At 39.8% G+C, this 9,453-nt stretch overlaps 1 long non-coding RNA gene across 1 annotated transcript in view; it reads left to right on the forward strand.

Annotated features, from left to right (window-relative positions):
- Nucleotides 1–9,151, forward strand: part of LOC147002119 (uncharacterized) — a 31,910-nt gene extending 22,759 nt beyond the window's left edge. The window contains exon 5 of the long non-coding RNA XR_015044553.1: nt 7,314–9,151. This is a non-coding gene — a long non-coding RNA (uncharacterized LOC147002119). The remainder of the gene's footprint in view (nt 1–7,313) is intronic.
- The last annotated feature ends 302 nt before the right edge of the window (nt 9,152–9,453 follow it).

Consider the following 9,453-nt stretch of genomic DNA (forward strand, 5'->3'; position numbering starts at 1 on the left):
CACAAATAATATTAAATATCTTGGCGTGACTCTAACTAAGGAAGTGAAAGATCTGTATAATAAAAACTTCAAGTCTCTGAAGAAAGAAATTATAGAAGATCTCAGAAGATGGAAAGATCTCCCATGCTCATGGATTGGCAGGATCAACATTGTAAAAATGGCTATCTTGCGCAATCCCCATCAAAATTCCAACTCAATTCTTCAACGAATTAGAAAGTGCAATCTGCAAATTCATCTGGAATAACAAAAAACCTAGGATAGCAAAAACTCTTCTCAAGGATAAAAGAACCTCTGGTGGAATCACCATGCCGGACATAAAGCTCTACTACAGAGCAATTGTGATAAAAACTGCATGGTACTGGTATAGTGACAGACAAATAGACCAATGGAATAGAATTGAAGACCCAGAAATGAACCCACACACCTACGGTCACTTGATCTTCGACAAAGGAGCTAAAAACATCCAGTGGAACAAAGACAGCATTTTCAACAAATGGTGCTGGCACAACTGGTTGTTAACATGTAGAAGAATGCGAATCGATCCATTCCTATCTCCTTGTACTAAGGTCAAGTCTAAGTGGATCAAGGAACTTCACATAAAACCAGAGACACTGAAACTTATAGAGGAGAAAGTGGGGAAAAGCCTTGAAGATATGGGCACAGGGGGAAAATTCCTGAATAGAACAGTAATGGCTTGTGCTGTAAGATCGAGAATTGACAAGTGGGACCTCATGAAACTACAAAGCTTCTGCAAGGCTAAAGACACCATCAATAAGACAAAAAAACCACCAACAGATTGGGAAAGGATCTTCACCTATCCTAAATCAGATAAGGGACTAATATCCAATATATATAAAGAACTCAAGAAGGTGGACTCCAGAAAGTCAAATAACCCCATTAAAAAATGGGGCTCAGAACTGAACAAAGAATTCTCACCTGAGGAATACCGAATGGCAGAGAAGCACCTGAAAAAATGTTCAACATCCTTAATCATCAGGGAAATGCAAATCAAAACAACCCTGAGATTCCACCTCACACCAGTCAGAATAGCTAAGATCAAAAATTCAGGTGACAGCAGATGCTGGCGAGGATGTGGAGAAAGAGGAACACTCCTCCATTGTTGGTGGGATTGCAAGCTTGTACAACCACTCTGGAAATCAGTCTGGCGGTTCCTCAGATAATTGGACATAGTACTACCGGAGGATCCAGCAATACCTCTCCTGGGCATATATCCAGAAGATGTCCCAACCGGTAAAAAGGACACATGCTCCACTATGTTCATAGCAGCCCTATTTATAATAGCCAGAAGCTGGAAAGAACCCAGATGTCCCTCAACAGAGGAATGGATACAGAAATTATGGTACATTTACACAATGGAGTACTACTCAGCTATTAAAAAGAATGAATTTATGAAATTCCTAGCCAAATGGATGGACCTGGAGGGCATCATCTTGAGTGAAGTAACACAATCACAAAAGAACTCACACAATATGTATTCACTGATAAGTGGATATTAGCCCAAAACTTAGGATACCCAAGATATAAGATACAATTTGCTAAACGCATGAAACTCAAGAAGAATGAAGACCAAAGTGTGGACACTGTGCACCTTCTTAGAATTGGGAACAAAACACCCAGGGAAGGAGTTACAGAGACAAAGTTCGTAGCTGTGATGAAAGGATGGACCATTTAGAGACTGCCGTATCCAGGGATCCATCCCATAATCAGCTTCTAAACGCTGACACCATCGCATACACTAGCAAGATTTTGCTGAAAGGACCCAAATATAGCTGTCTCTTGTGAGAAGATGCCGGGGCCTAGCAAACACAGGAGTGGATGTTCACAGTCAGCTATTGGATGTATCACAGGTCTCCCAATGGAGAAGCTAGAGAAAGTACCCAAGGAGCTAAAGGGATCTGCAACCCTATTGTTGGAACAACATGATGTACTAACCAGAACCCCGGAGCTCTTGTCTCTAGCTGCATATGTATCGAAAGATGACCTAGTCGGCCATCAATGGAAAGAGAGGCCCATTGGACTTGCAAACTTTATATGCCCCAATATAGGGGAATGCCAGGGCCAAAAGAATGGGAATGTGTGGGTAGGGAAGTGGGGGGCGCTATGGGGGACTTTTGGGATAGCATTGGAAATGTAATTGAGGAAAATATGTAATAAAAATATTAAAAATTAAAAAAAAATAAAAAAATAAAATAAAATGGTTCATTAAAAAATGACCATGTTAATGGGGGTAATTCCAACACCTGTATACACTGTGTAATATTCAAACAGGTTGAACATGTCCGTCTTCTCAAACTTTTATTATTTTTTCATAGTAAAACTCCTCAGAAGCCCTGCTTTTAGCCTTTTAGAATGCATGGCTGTCATCCAGGGCCACACTAGTGTGCTCCAAACATGAGGACTTCCTGACTGCCTTCCCAGCAGCGGCTCAGTCCCACTCCACCTCCCACCTCTCTCCTGCATCTCGGCCTCCAGTAACCCTCATTCTTCTCAGCATCTAGGAGATCAACTTGTAAAGAATGGATTGTTGACAATGTGCCTTTTTTCCTTATTTAAAACAAACAAGATACAATTTCTATTCGGAGACTGAGATAAATATAAATTTATTTATATTATACTTAATTAAAATAACAGGTGTTTGTTTTTCAGCACCTGGCAATATATTCTAATCCTTAAGGGATAATCAGCAGCCATTTGACATTATTTACCCTTTACCTACAGTAAAGCTATAAATAAAACACTATTCTCTGGAGGCACTCACAGACTAAGAGCTATGGGGTACTGTGCCTTTCATCTTTCATACGGTGTGCTTTGCTGTGTATGCTTCGGTCCTGAACACAGTGTGGAAAGCCAGTCTACAATTAGAAAGTAGTACTTCATAACCCTTAAAACATCGTTAGCTCAACCTAGTTTAAAAAAAAAAAAAGTTTTCTTTCACCGTGGGCCATAAAGATGTAACCACAAAGCCAAATGTTTTGTTCAAATGGGACTTTGTAGGTTTTGAACAGAGGGTTTCTGGGAAAGACCTGAAAGGCTCTGTTTTTCTGCAGTATATCTGTGCAGATGAGATAGACTTCAGAGGCAGAAATGAGAGAGGTTCTCCTCTGACAGAATAGGGTGCTCTGGTTTCCAAAGTTGTTTTTCAGATAAGAAGGAAATTTTAATGAAATAAGCTCCCCAAGAGAGAACTCTCAGAGTGCTGCCTTCCAGGTTTACTCCCCAACTCTGTGAATGCCTCAGTCTGTAATGCATACAAGGGTTGCTACTAGTGAGCAACCTAGATACATAATGAAGAGTAGCAGCAAAGGGCAGACTGTAGGCTCACTTAGGAAGCAAGCACGATTTTCCATCTGGTAATTCAACATAACAAAATTCTAAACACAATCACAAACATAAATGTGAGCATTATGTGTAATGTGTATTCTATAAACACCCTGGTTTGGAGTGGATTAAGATTGTTTCTCTTGGCATTACTGGCTTTTCTTTTAGGCCATCAGTAAGAAAGCAAAACAATGTATGCCCTGCCAGCCACAGTTTCATGGAGGCCCAGGACGTGGTTAGGAATCAAGCACTCCATGTCAATGTAAGACATTGCCCAGTGTAAGAGAAGAGGAATGGGAAGAAGGCTTTGGAGAGCCTTTTTCCAGGCCTAAGGGACTTGAATTAATACAAATCAAACCAGAAACCAAAGCTTCAGCTTTCCACAGGGCTGTTTCTGGATGGCTTGTTGTCTAGTCTCCTTCCTTTTTTGCCTAACCTCTCTGCCTTGCCTAGCTTAATACCCAGCTACACCTGTCCGCTTGCTCCCTGCTTTCTTGTCCCAGCATAGATGACATCACACTGGTTCATGGTTTATGACATTTGAACTATAATCCTGTTGCCCCATACTGCATACTGTCTGGTCCTCTTGGCTGTCAACATCCCTTCCTGACCTCACTCTCCCTGTCCCTTAATGGAATGTACAAAACCTTCACAGATGAAAGCCTCAATGACTTCAGTATCTTATTCTTAATAATTTTGTTTAATAAATTACTCCATCCTCTTTAAAAAAAAAAAGGTTTTCTTTCAAAGACATTTTGTTCAATGCATTCCTCCCAAAATTCTAAGCTTAACATTGAAGTAAAAGTTTTACAGCTGAAAATTTGCATAAGTATGATCTTTCTTCTCTGCTGTTGTTTTGATATTTGGTTTAAATGAACTCAATTCAATGTTTTATGGTGCCCATGTGCCTGGAACACATCACAAAGAATAAGTGTCACCCAAAAAGGAGCTCACAGTCTACCATATGGAGGTTTCCCAAGAGTTACAAGTCACCAGGATGCAGTTTGCATTTTGTTTGCTATGGGGTAATTCAGGAACCATATGTATTGTTCTAGTTTGCTTTCCCTTGTGATAAATACCATGACCAAAAGCAGAATGGAGAGAACAGGACTTAATTTACTTTACACTTTCATATCAAAGTCATCACCGAAGGAAGCCAGTGTAAGAATTCAAACAAGAACCTGGAGGCAGGAACTGAAGCAGCAACCATAGAGGGAAGCTGCTTACTGGTGTACTTTCTGTGGTTTGTTCTGTTTGCTTTACCCAGTTTACCCAGGGCTGGCACCATCCACAGTGTGATGGGCCCTCCCACGTCATTCATCAATCAAGAAAATGAGCTCTCAGACATCCTCACAGGCCATTTTAATGGAGGTACCCTCTTCCCAGGTGACTCTAGCTTTTGTCAAATTGACAGAAACTAACCAGAATTATTGACCCCTTGTCAACATGACACACAAACATACTACTATTAAATTATAACCTTTCCTGTTTATCCAAGATCTCATGTTAACATCACAATATAAACTATAATATAACTTTAAAATACCAATCTTTAAAAACTTTGAATACTTTACAAGTTCAAAAGCTCTAAAATAGCCAAAGATTCTTAACACAGATACATGTAAAATAAAGACAAACAACAAAAACTGTGTTAAACATTGTCTTACTCTGAAAGGGGGAAAATGGGGCATAAAAAAAAAGTCACATTTAAGCCAAACCAAAATCTAGCACTGTAGCCCCAAACCTTGTAGCTCAGTGACTGGTGTCTGGGACTCTTTTCTGTGCTCCAAAGAGCTTGGGCAGCCCCACTTTTCTTACCTCTACCATTGCCAACATACACAGCCCAAAGTTCCAAATGCTTTACAATTCTACCCAAAATAGCATGATCGAGTCCATTATAGTAACGCTCACTCTCAGGTACCACCTTCGGTCCTAGTTTGATTTCTATTCCTACAGTGAAACAATAACCATTTGGAAAGGAATGAGTTTATTTTCGCTTACAAGTCACAGTCCATCAATGACCAAAAACACCTTGTAGAGAAACAGATTCATCTTACATTACACATAGTGCTTACATCACAGCGCTTGGAACCTGGAGGCAGGAACTGAAGCAGAAACCATGCCTGAATACTGCTTACTGGCTTGTTTCCATGGCTTTCTTAGCCTACTTTCTTATACACCCCAGGGACACCACCCCAGGGGTGGCACTGCCTGCAGTGGGCTAGACCTTCTCACATGAATCCTTAATCATGAAAGTGCCTCCACAGACATGCACCCAAGCCAATCTGATGATGCAGTTCCTCAACTGAGGTTCTCTCGTCCCAGATGACTTGAGTTTTTCTTGAGTTGACATAAACTATCCAGAATAATCTTCCTAACCTACAAAGTTACTTTCTATCCTGGAAAGTCATGCTGAAACCAACAGTCCTCTGTCTTGTTCCTCTGCTAGTACAGCAGTGTCTGTACCTCACCTACAGGAAATTGGGGAAGAGAGATGTGAGAAGAGATCATCCCAGTGTTTTCAGACCAATTGAGTGATGTAAGGCATTACGTTTATTTAGATGTCATTGGCTTAAATTTCCTCCTCCTCCTCCTCCTCCTCCTCCTCCTCCTCCTCCTCCTCCTCCTCTTCTTCTTCTTCTTCTTCTTCTTCTTCTTCTTCTTCTTCTTCTTCTTCTTCTTCTTCTTCTTCTTCTTCTTCTTCTTCTTCCTCTTCTCTATTACTCTGAGCATCAGATGCTGTTTGAAAGGGAGGCATTTATACTGGGGTACAGATGAACTCAGTAAATAAATAAATAAATAAATAAATAAATAGAATTTTAGAACCATTAAATAAGAGGAGATATCCACACTAACATTTGTATGTAATAACAGTGAAAGAGTGAGGCATTTCCCCCTGACACACTTACTTCAAGAGTTGAACATGCATCTCAGAACACTACTTCATCATTGGTAGGCATCTCTGAGCCATTCACAGGGTCCTGAGGATGCTAGTAGCTTCCTTTCACCCATTATCACCCCTTGAACTCTACCTACTATCTAATTTTCATTCCATTTCCTGCTCTTCTCCAAGGGATGCCCCCCAAATGGTCTTTTATTGAATATGTTGAATCATTAATTTTCACAGCACATGCAGAACTAAAACATATCCCAGTTAATGTTTACTTGAACTTGTTCAAATAAGGGTGCCGGAGCAGGCAGTGGCATTTACAGAAAAGGCCCTCAAACAACCAACACTTGGTCAATATTTATTATGCTCACTGGGTGATCTAGCTGTAAGTAGCTCATTTTAGCCATATGGTTCCTGTGCAAACTTACAATGATGAAATGTTTTAGTTAAAACCTGAGAAAGCACTCTTAAAATTTTAAGATAAAACTATTCATTACATATGTTTTATGTAAATATTTAGAGCTCAAATTCATTGCCAATAAGAAAACCAAATAGTATAGGTATGGACAGGCCATTCCCTGAACCTAACTGTCTCATCTTGCAAACTCCCAACCCAGGACAGACAGACATGAAACACTGGATTGATCGAAAAAATATTCCGATACAGTTCAAACACAGGAAAAACAAGCAAGTGTTCTATGGCCCTAGCTGTTCTAAGTAAGCTCTCTGTCCTGAGAATTCTTGATCCTCCAAGTAATTAAACATCTGTATGATAGATTCATCTGCAGAAATGCCTGTGTTCTTACTTATTAAATCTGAGAATAAGACCCTGGAAAGAGCATGTTTATCAGAGGCCTAGGAAGGTCTATGCTACTGTCCCCAGTATGAATTCATGAGAAATGCTTCAGTTGACAGAAACCTAGTTCAGATCACCATCATCCATGCCTAGCACTGCTGTGTGTGCTCTAATATACCTAAGCACAAATCCCAGGACAATACAGCCACAGAGACCTCAAGAATGAGTGAGACAGCTGCTACCCAATGCCCTGTGACTCATCCTTTGTCTTTGTGCCTGTCCTCATAGAATGCCCAGCTGCTGAGGAAGTCCCATATCACACATCTCAGCATCAATCAGAAGGACACCCTAATGTGGTCAGGAAGACACGGTTATCTTGGAACATAGAAGCATTTGTCAGAACTATAGGACTAACTGATGGATGAGGAGCAGTTATTCGAAGTTGCTCGAAGAGAGCGGCAGCTGACTTGGTACAGACAGCCACAGGTGCTCACGACAACTGCATATAAAAATTGACTTTTAGCCAACTCTTCCAAATTTATTGTGTCCACAAGCCACTAACAGCCCACACAGTCACTTTCAAACATCACCCTCAAGTCTAAAACAAAGCATTTCTAGAAATGGAAATATATTATCAGATTAAATAAAAAAATAAAAAATAAATAAATAAAAAGCCAAGGACAGACAGTATGATAGGCAACACTCACGGACAAAGGCAGAGACTCTAGTTGCCAAGCAACAATTGGTTCTCCAACTTCTGATTCTATTGTGATTTACACTGCCTGAAGTCCTTTCATAAAAACATGCTGTGGCTAGGACAGCAGGGTGGAAAAGGGAAGGAACCAAAACGGTATTCTGAATTTGCTCATCTATCAAGTGGCTAACTGCACACATAGAAAGTATCAGGGATTTGGAACATGTCAGCCAGAGCTTGTCATTGAGACAGTCTGGACCAGGGATGGGTCCATAACAGAACTTTAACTTCTTAGACTTGGTTAGTTTTCTTTGGTTCAATCCCTCCAGAAGCAAAGGACAGTCTTTTTCTTCATCGAAGTTTTTTCTTCATCTGTGATTGAGGGCCAGTCAACAGGGTGCATCCTTCCCTGGGGAGGTTGGTGGTTGAAGTGGGGAAACAGGAAGGGATAGTGGAGGGAAGGAAGACAGAGACAGAGTCTAGTGGGGGATTAAAAAAAAGTTTTCTGGTTGGTAATGATACAAATAGCTTGCTGGAAAAGCTTCATAGAAATGTCAACCCCTTCTGATTGGGACCATGATCATATACATAAGCATCAAAGAGCCGCCCCTTTATAGCATTTCTCTTCCTTCATAAAAATGAGACCAGCACTCTCATTAAGAGATCTCAAATATAGCCAGCAATCTCTCTGTTTAAAATATAGTCCAGCTGATGATTTTTGCTTGGGATAATTTCCTCTTTTCTGTTTAAAATATTCTTGTTCTGCATAAGATCTAAAGTGCAGCCTTTGAAGGCTCTGGGGAGTGACACCAGAAGTTCCTCAAGTAGCTGCTGTCTCTTCTAGCTCAAATGTTTTCTATCCATCATTAAAGATTTGTTCTCCTACTTGGGGACTGTGCAGCCTGACTCCTGTTTCCAAACCTTGAGGTTTGCAGTTACAAGCATATACACAACATACGTATTTATTTACGAATATACAATTCTTGAGTCCTTAAAATGTTGGATCATTTCCTTTAATCCAGTACTCCTTTAGCAACCATGTCTGCTATTGATACCTTCTTATTTGCTGTCCAGAAGGCTTTTTGTAAAGAGCTATTATTTTGTCAATAAGATGGATTGTAACAATAAACAACAATGCTTCCTTCATTAAAAAAAAAAAGTAATCACAGTCATTTGATGTTCTTCCATGTGGGCAACAGACACTATTTAATGACACACACCCTATCACTAAGTTATATTGATTCGTACAAAGGAAAAGATCTAGAAGTAGTAGCTAAATTGTTTATATCCTCTATTAGAATTCCAAGTATATGTACGAATTGCATACTATATATTATTTAACTTACCAATAATGTAATAACTGTATTGCTGGGTAGTTGTGGAAGTTTATGTATGTGCATAAACACATAAACACAGCACACACACACACACACACACACACACACACACACACCCTCTAAGTTGTTTTTATACATTGACAAGGAATTCCTAAATTAGGATACACTTTGAAAAAAAAATTGTTCATCAGCAAAGTAGATCAATGAACACTTCCAACTTTGAATTTACTGTTTAAATACTGTTAATTGCATTAAACTTTGGCCAACAGGCTCAGCAGCCGTTGGTGTCTGTGCAATTGGAGCCAGTGGAGTGTGAGAAGAAAATATGAGAATCTTTTAAGCCTATTAACTTCATACACTTCTGTTCATTTGAAATGACTGTCTTTGTAAACTCCTA

The sequence above is a fragment of the Mus caroli genome, unplaced genomic scaffold (assembly GCF_978045245.1).
Source record: "Mus caroli unplaced genomic scaffold, Mus_caroli_1 scaffold_11, whole genome shotgun sequence".
In the NCBI taxonomy this organism is placed as follows: domain Eukaryota; kingdom Metazoa; phylum Chordata; class Mammalia; order Rodentia; family Muridae; genus Mus; species Mus caroli.